The sequence below is a fragment of the Hemicordylus capensis genome, chromosome 6 (genome assembly GCF_027244095.1).
Source record: "Hemicordylus capensis ecotype Gifberg chromosome 6, rHemCap1.1.pri, whole genome shotgun sequence".
In the NCBI taxonomy this organism is placed as follows: Eukaryota; Metazoa; Chordata; class Lepidosauria; order Squamata; family Cordylidae; genus Hemicordylus; species Hemicordylus capensis.
The window spans coordinates 165602839-165611269 of NC_069662.1; positions in this window are offsets into that span (position 1 = coordinate 165602839).

The window sequence follows — 8431 nt, forward strand, 5'->3', positions numbered from 1 at the left end:
GACGCAGAAGGTACACCAGCGTCCTCTACTACACAGCCTCTGACGTCTATCCACTGTTGGAGGAGGAGGAGAATGCTGGCTGGCTGGCTGGGGAGGAAGGTGGTTTTCCAGCATCTATGGAAAGCATTACCGACAGTCCCTTTTTATTTAGTTAGTTAGTTATTTAATTCAATTTCTATACCGCCCTTCCAAAAATGGCTCAGGGTGGTTTGCAGAGAGAAATGATAAATAAGATGGATTAGCAGGGACATCCCTCACTTCAGCCCAGAATTGTCTGAGGCTTGATTGATTAAGTGCTGTCAAGTCAGTGTCGACTCTTAGTGACCCCAGAGATAGATTCTCTCCAGGATGATCTGTCTTCAACTTGGCCTTGAAGGTCTTTCAGTGGTTTATTCATTGCTGTCATGATCGAGTCCATCCACCTTGCTGCTGGTCGTCCTCTTCTTCTCTTCCTTTCCATGTTCCCCAGCATAATGGACTTTTCAGGGGAGCTGGGTCTTTGCATAATGTATCCAAAATATGATAGTTTGAGCCTGGTCATTTGTCCCTGGAGTGAAAATTCTAGATTGATTTGTTCTATGATCCATTGGTTTGTTTTCCTGGCTGTCCATGGTATCCTCAAAAGTCTTCTCCGGCTCCGAAGTTCAAAAGCATCAATACTTTTTCTATCTTGCCTCTTCAAAATCCAGTTTTCACATTCATGGAGTGTCATGGGAAAAACCATTGTCTGAACGATTCTAATCTTTGTAGGTGTAGACACTTCATGGCATCTAAATATTCTTTCCAAGGTCTTCATTGCAACCCTACCAAGTGCTAATCTGCGACATATTTCTTGACTGCTGGATCTTTTACTGTTGACGGTCGATCCTAAAAGGCAGAAACTAGCCACCACTTCAATGTCTTCATGATCAATTCTGAGGCTGGTTGTACACCATTGTACAGCATCTTACAGGATGCAATTTGTCCCTTATTTTCAGCTAGGAACATAGGAAGTTGCCATATATTGAGTCAGACCACAGGTCCATCTACTCAGTATTGTCTACACAGACTGGCAGCGGCTTCTCCAAGGTTGCAAGTAGGAATCTCTCTCATCCCTATCTTGGAGAAGCCAAGGAGGGAACTTGGAACCAGAGAGGCTCCATCCCCTGAAAAGAATATCTTACAGTGCTCACACATCAAGTCTCCCATTCATATGCAACAAGGGCAGACCCTGCTTAGCTAAGGGGACAAGTCATGCTTGCTACCACAAGACCAGCTCTTCTCCAGTTGGAGCAAGCTAATGGGAAGAACGTATGGACCAGATCAAACCAGTTATAACAACATAAAAGTGATGATTATGATCAGTACTCAAAAACATAATCCAAAGAAATTATCTTTTTCAGTATGGCAGCTTAGGTTATCATGCAGGCTGCTAGTTCACCCACCACACCACAACCACTACTACTACTTCAGGTTCTCCTTCTGTGCCTTTAAAGGAGCTTGCTACTGTACACATCTTGACTCCTTTCCCTTCTCTCCCCTCCCCACTACTATACCAGAATACTCAGCGGTTCTGGTGGGCTACAGTAGGGATGTGCAGAACCAGTTCGAATAGAGCTGGGTTGGATTCGGACTGGCCTAGTTTGACTGGTTCGAGCTTGAATCACACCAGAAAAAGGGGCCGGTCTGAGTTCGAGCTTAACCAGACTTGGTTCAGATTGCTTAAAAAGGGGAATCTGGTAAGGATTATGTCAATGGGCAGTGGAGTACAGTGGACCCTTGACTTACGAACTACTCGACATCCGATGTTTTCGACTTACGAACGACAAAAATGGCCGCACGCTTACGAATTTTTCGAGCTATGAACGGAAACCGTTGGCGGTTTAGATGCGGTTTCCTCGACTTATGAATTTTTAGATGCGGCTTACTCGACTTACGAATTTTTTTAAACCTCCGTGGGTGCGCTTTTCGACTTACGAAATTTTCGACCTCCAAACGTGCATTCGGAACGGATTAGCTTCATAAGTCGAGGGACCACTGTACATGCCAAAGAAGACGTTTTCTTAGATACCCAGGGCCTAAGCTATTTAGGGCTTTGGCTCTGGGTGGTATTATTATATATTATTATTAATATAACCACACATGAAACTGGACTGTAAGCTCCTGAAGGTGGCAGCCTGACTTTTTGCTTGTTACTCAGCAAAGTACCATGTGAATAAGTGACATAACATTATTATTGTGTGTAGGAAGATTATTCCAAGAGCAAAGGGATGACCAAAAGGAGAAACCATTCAGCATATTTTAGAGTTATTAAATTAATCTATCAAAGAAAAAAGCTTACTACAGAAAAAACTATGCCAAATATGACTAAGCATGAATTAGTTTCTTGTCAAGACCCTAATGCCACAGGCCATTGGTACTGGAAGGGTGGGTTGTGGCTGTGGGCATCTGCAGAAATGTTTCTGTGGGTGAAGAAATACATAAACAGAAAAGTAAAAATAACTGCTGCTCCACGAGACCACATGAATCCAAGGGGAATGCCCACTGTGGATGTCCGTGGTTGTGGCACACCATAATAGGATTGCAAATGGACTCCAGCAACTGGAGTCCACCCCAACGTAGAACATAGGAAGCTGACATATATGGAGTCAGAGCCTTGGTCCATCTAGCTCAATATTGTCTCTACACAGACTGGCAGCTGTTTCTCCAAGGCTGCAGGCAGGAATCCCTCTCAGCCCTATCTTGGAGATGCCAGGGAGGGAAGCAAAAGGTGAGGAAAAAATTGATATTAGTATTTGTATACCACTTTTCATCAAAAACATTCTCAATATGTTTTACAACAGAATAAGATGATTCGCTTTCCCCAAAGTGTTCACAGTCTAAAAGGAAAGTTAAGTCAGAGACCAGGAGCAGCCTCTGGAGAGATGCCCTGTTGGTGCTTGACAGGGCCAGTTGCTCTCCCCTTCTGCTAAAAATAAGAGGGGCACCATTTAAAAAGGTGTCTCTCTTTGCCCAGCTAGGAGGAGAAATGGTACCTGTGAGAACAGACTAGTTGGACACAAGGATAGAACACTGAGACATGGGTTCTTATATGTTCAAAGTGACCTTCAGGCAAACAAGCTGGCACAATTTGATCATATTTTGATCCAATGTGTATCATATCAGCACAATTTGATCATTTTCTGGATCTTTTTTGAGAGCAGCAAAAAAAGAGAGTGGGCAAAGGAAAGAAGAGGAGGACAGAAGAAGACGACTGACATGGTTAAAAAAAATTAAAAGTGAACCTTGGTAGCGGGGAGCTAGGAAAAGCGTCACCTGCTAAATTTGTTCACGACAGACGGCTGTTAAAGACGCAGGAGCAGGGCCACAAGGAAGGTGATGGGGAAAGGCATTTTGTAACCAGCCCACTTACGACTAGATGAATGTTCGAACCCATGGGGCTGAATAGATACATGTGTGTTGTGTGTGTGATGTGCAAAAAGGGAAATCAGGTTTGTCTCCCATGGAGAAATACCTGAGCTCCAGATGCAAGGAGAGAGGAGAAAAGATTTACTGTTACCAGACAAAATTTCAAAAAGGCAAAATACTTGTTTAGGTTATTTAGTATAATTGGACGTATGTCTAGATTGTGTGAGGGGGATTTCTTTCTTTCTTTCTTTTGGCAGTTTTGCAATTCTTCATGAAACATTTTAACATTTTTTTAAAAAAAAAAACACACGTCAGAATATGATGGTGGTGGACCTGCAAAAATGCCTTTTGATAGATCTTGGTCTTCTGACACTATAGTATACCCTGAAATCACATTTTCAAGGTTTTCAGTTCCGAGAACGAGACATATCATTTTTATACAAAGAAACCCACAATAAAATTGCAGGACCAGTCAACCCTGGTGAGTGCACACAGAGCAATCTCTTCTGGGGTCTGAGAGCAGGCATCTGTCTGTATTACAAAGTATAATTTATGGGGATTTTATATTTATGGGATTGGAGTCTGAGCACTTCCATTTTATCTTCTTACTCTTAAGTTGATAAGCGACACATTCTAGCAAGACTCCTGCCTTAAAACCCTTAATCCCTTCTAATATTTAAGGTAAAAATTCATTTGCCTGGTGTCTCATTTTATGCTGGGGCTTGCATTTCTCATATTTTTCTTTGATGTCTGGTTAATGTGACTTATTTTTTAATTATTTAAAATTCAAAAGCTTGCCATCTCAACACTGGGAGAAGCTGTTTGGAAAAACGTATCAGTATTGCGCCTGGTGCTGTGAATTTGCATTGCAGTTTGTAATATCTAATGCATTGATTTGGGCTTTTTCAAAGCTAAGAACCAGCATGATATATTTGAATATGTATTATATACCTATGGAGATTATCGCCCATCCTCCTTCCCCTAAGGGGAACAGATTTTATGGTTTAGTAGGCCATCTACATCTTTAACCTTAGTGATTCTACACAAGACATTGGGAGCAGATTTCTAAATGTCAACTCCTGGAACCAACTGTCAACCAACAGGAAGTAGCTACTGGAAGCTCATTGTACTATGCACCCATGTCAGTCTTGACTAGCCTCCTGTACTGCTCTGCAAACACCGTTCAAGGTACTGAAGACCTACATGCCTTGGGCTTTGCATACCTTAGAAAACAGATGGCTAATTTTTGTGTTCTTGGAGGTTGTTCCAGGTAGCTGTCCTTGGGGTGGAAGTGCATGTTCCGATACACTTTCCAGAAGTATACTTTTACTGGAGGTCTAGCTTCAGGGGCGTAGTGACAATAGAGCAAGGGTGGACAATTGTCCCCAGGGTCTGGGGGCCCCCATGTCGCACCCTCAGCTATGGTGCCCCCTCCCACACTCAGCCAGCGAGTAAAGAATTTGCCAGCTGGGAGCACGAGGCGTGCCCCTCTCCTCTCTAGCCAGCGTTTCAATCAAACGCTGGACCCTCTCCCAGTCATTGGCCCCACCCCTACATCTGATGTAAGACACAAGGGGCGAGGCCTATGCAGAGGACGGGGCCATCAGCCCCAGCAGAGTTTCATTTCCCCTGTCAGTGGTTGGTGGAATCTCTGAAAGGGAGCTCCTTTACCCAGGGAAATGAAACTCTGTCGGGGCTGATGGCCCCGTCCTTGGCATTGGCCCTTTGTGCCTGACCTCAGACACAAGGGGGTGTGGCTTTGGGTCCATGCATGCTTTTGTATGAAATTAATAAGCCAGTCGGTGGGGGCGGTTGGAGCAGTGAGGACTAGGAAAGGAGGAGATGGGTGTGTGTGGAGGTACCAGACCATGCACAGAAAAGGAAGAATGGCAGAGTGCGCCACAGAAATAAGGTGATAAGAAAGCTAGGAAGGAGTCATATAAGGACGACTTTGTGATCTGTTGCAACTGTAGCCTTAGGTTTAGAATAGGACCTATTTCTTTCTTTATGCTACAAACATATGTTAGATGTATCCCAGCCTAAGTTTTCATGGTTTTCCCCAAATAAACCTGAAAATTGTAGTTTGGTGTAGGTGCTGAGAGTTCTAAGCCCCTTCATAGATCTACAGTTCCCATGGTTCCTGGGGACAGTGGGGAGAGAGGACTATTGTTAAAGCAATTTCAATCTGTAAGGTAGATATGCCTAATGTGCTCTATTGTCTTCGGTTTCCTACAGTTAAAAAAAGAGAGCCTTGTGTCTAATATTCCCTGGAACCAACATTTAATTATTGCAAAGAGATGTTCACAGTTCTGACAGCTGCAGCCTGACTTCATAGAGCAATTTAAATATAGAGGCGTGAACACACTGGCTCCAATTAAAAGTGATGAGATTCAAGAACTCTGAGCACGTTTCTGAGAAAGGTCTGTCGAATGTGTACAAGTCGCCTCCAAATAAGATCTTTCCACTTCAACGCTTGTAGTTTTAAGCACCACACCACCCTCTGTTTCCACGCGTTTAAGACAATAGTGAAGAGGGAGCTACTTGCTAGGGTTATTAGCTTCTGTAATACCTGATCTCATGACTATTAAAAATAGTTGAAGAAAGGGGACGGGGGACATCTTCCCATTTTATTTTAAAAAACAAAATAAAGCCCTTAGTGTTCAATTTTTGTTGATTTGCCTTTATCACAAATGTGGAGACCGCCAGTGGGCAGCTAAACCCAAATGTGACAGTAAGTGTGTGCTGTCCAGCCCAGATTCCCTGAAGTTTGGGGTCCTAAAATGCAGAAGAGACTGCTCTGTTGACCAAGCAAGGGTTGAAGGACAAGCTCCTAGTATTAATACCAGGTCTGGCCAATCCAGAAACTTTGTATTGCCTGCCATATGCAGAGGTTGGGCACTCCTGTAATATCCCTGGCATTACTTGGTAGCAGGGCAAGCATGGAGAACACATTGCTCCTGATAAGGAGTCTTCACTTGAAGTGCATTGGGTCCAGTCATCCTCTCATTTCCAATGAACATAAGAACAGCCCTGCTGGATCAGGCCCAAGGCCCATCTAGTCCAGCATCCCGTTTCACACAGTGGCCCACCAGATGGTACAGGAAGCCACAGGCAGGAGTTGAGGGCATGCCCTTTCTCCTGCTGTTACTCACCCGCAACTGGTACCCAGAGGCATGAAGTTATCCAAACCCCTCTTAAAGCCATCCAGGTTGTTGGCTGTCACCAGATCTTGTGGCAGAGAATTCCACAAGTTGATTATGCGTTTGCTGGTCCTAGATTTCCTGGCAATCAGTTTCATGGGATGACCCCTGGTTCTAGTGTTATGGGAGAGGGAGAAGAATTTCTCTCTCTCCACTTTCTCCACACCATGCATGATTTTATAGACCTCTATCGTGTCTCCCCGCAGTCGTCTTTTTTCTAAACTAAATAGCCCCAGGTGTTGTAGCCTTGCCTCATAAGGAAGGTACTCTAGGTCCCTGATCATCTTGGTTGCCCTCTTCTGCACCTTTTCCAGTTCTACAATGTCCTTTTTTAGATGTGGTGACCAGAATTGTACGCAGTACTCCAGGTGTGGCCGCACCATTGTTTTTGTATAAGGGCATTATAATATTAGCCGTTTTATTTTCAATCCCCTTCCTAATGATCCCTAGCATGGAATTGGCATCTTCTGTTTTTGGACTGGTGCTTTCTCTCCTTTATTGCCACTAATGAGAAGGGAGAGAGGGATTTTCAGTGCAAGCAAGAGGGTGGAGGAAGCACATGAGCACATGCCTGTTTTGGTATGGCATTACAGTGTATGTCTGAACCAAGCCCCCATATCATCAGACTGGGTCCCAGCCTCAAATAATGTGGGTCCTGTTTTGGTCCTGGCTGTTACATCAGGTTCCCGTAATGCCAGAAACAGTATGTTGAGAGATGATATGTGCACAAGCCATTTTCATTTTAAAAAATCACTTAGAATTTTACAGTTGTTCATACAATCCAACACCTTTCTGTGTGGCTTAATGCTCAGTGAAATTTTAGAAATGGGGAAACTGAATAGGAAAGTTAGTGGAGGGCAGGTGGGTTCAGTGAGTAGGATGCTCAGTGAGTAGTAAGTAGTCCTCCCTTAGGACTAGCTGCCACATCACTTATGCAAAGTGATCAAATACATGCCAGTTGATTAAAGTATACCATTTTGCTTGCAGTCCTATGGTCACTTACTTGAGACTGGAGGAAGCCCCATTAACATCAGTGGGACTTACTTCTGAGTAAACATGCATAGGCTCATATTGTTAATTACATCACAAGTTGGCAACTCTGTATAGCAACCTACCGAATCTTCAACACCAGTTCCTGCTTCCCTTGGCTGAGAGAGCACTAGAAAGACATCAAAGTTAACTCCCACTTTTTAAGAAGTAAAGTTGATTTATTTATTGTTAAATTTATATACCGCCTTTCATCAAAACAATCCCAAGTTGTGCTGTTGAGTTGGTGTCGACTCCTGGAGACTACAGAGCCCTATGGTTTTCTTTTGGTAGAATACAGGAGGGGTTGACCATGGCCTCCTCCCACGCAGTATGAGACGATGCCTTTCAGCATCTTCCTATATCGCTGCCAATATAGGTGTTTACCAGCGGGGATTCAAACCAGCAACCTCTAACTCCCTAGGCAAGTTACTTCCCAGCTGCACCATCAGGTGGCCTTTTACAGAAGTAAGAAGACATAATTATCCCACCCACCCCCATTTACTTCCTTACTTTCCCTTTTGTAATGTGTCTGCCCATTTAGACTGTAAGGTTGGCAGGGTCTTGACATTTTTAATCTCACATTTCTACAATGCCCTGGTTTTTAATCAGGTACTTAATAGATAATGCCTTTAAAATCTAGCAGTTATTATTCCACTTGTGTACATGACACGACACAGAGGACACTACACAGAGGAAGAGGATAGGTCCCAGACACTGCATGAAAGAGATGCGTAGGGAAACAACTGAAGAAAGGAAGTGGGAGCTTAGAAAGATTGTAGGAAAATACGGGATTCTTTCACGAACTTTTAGGCTCC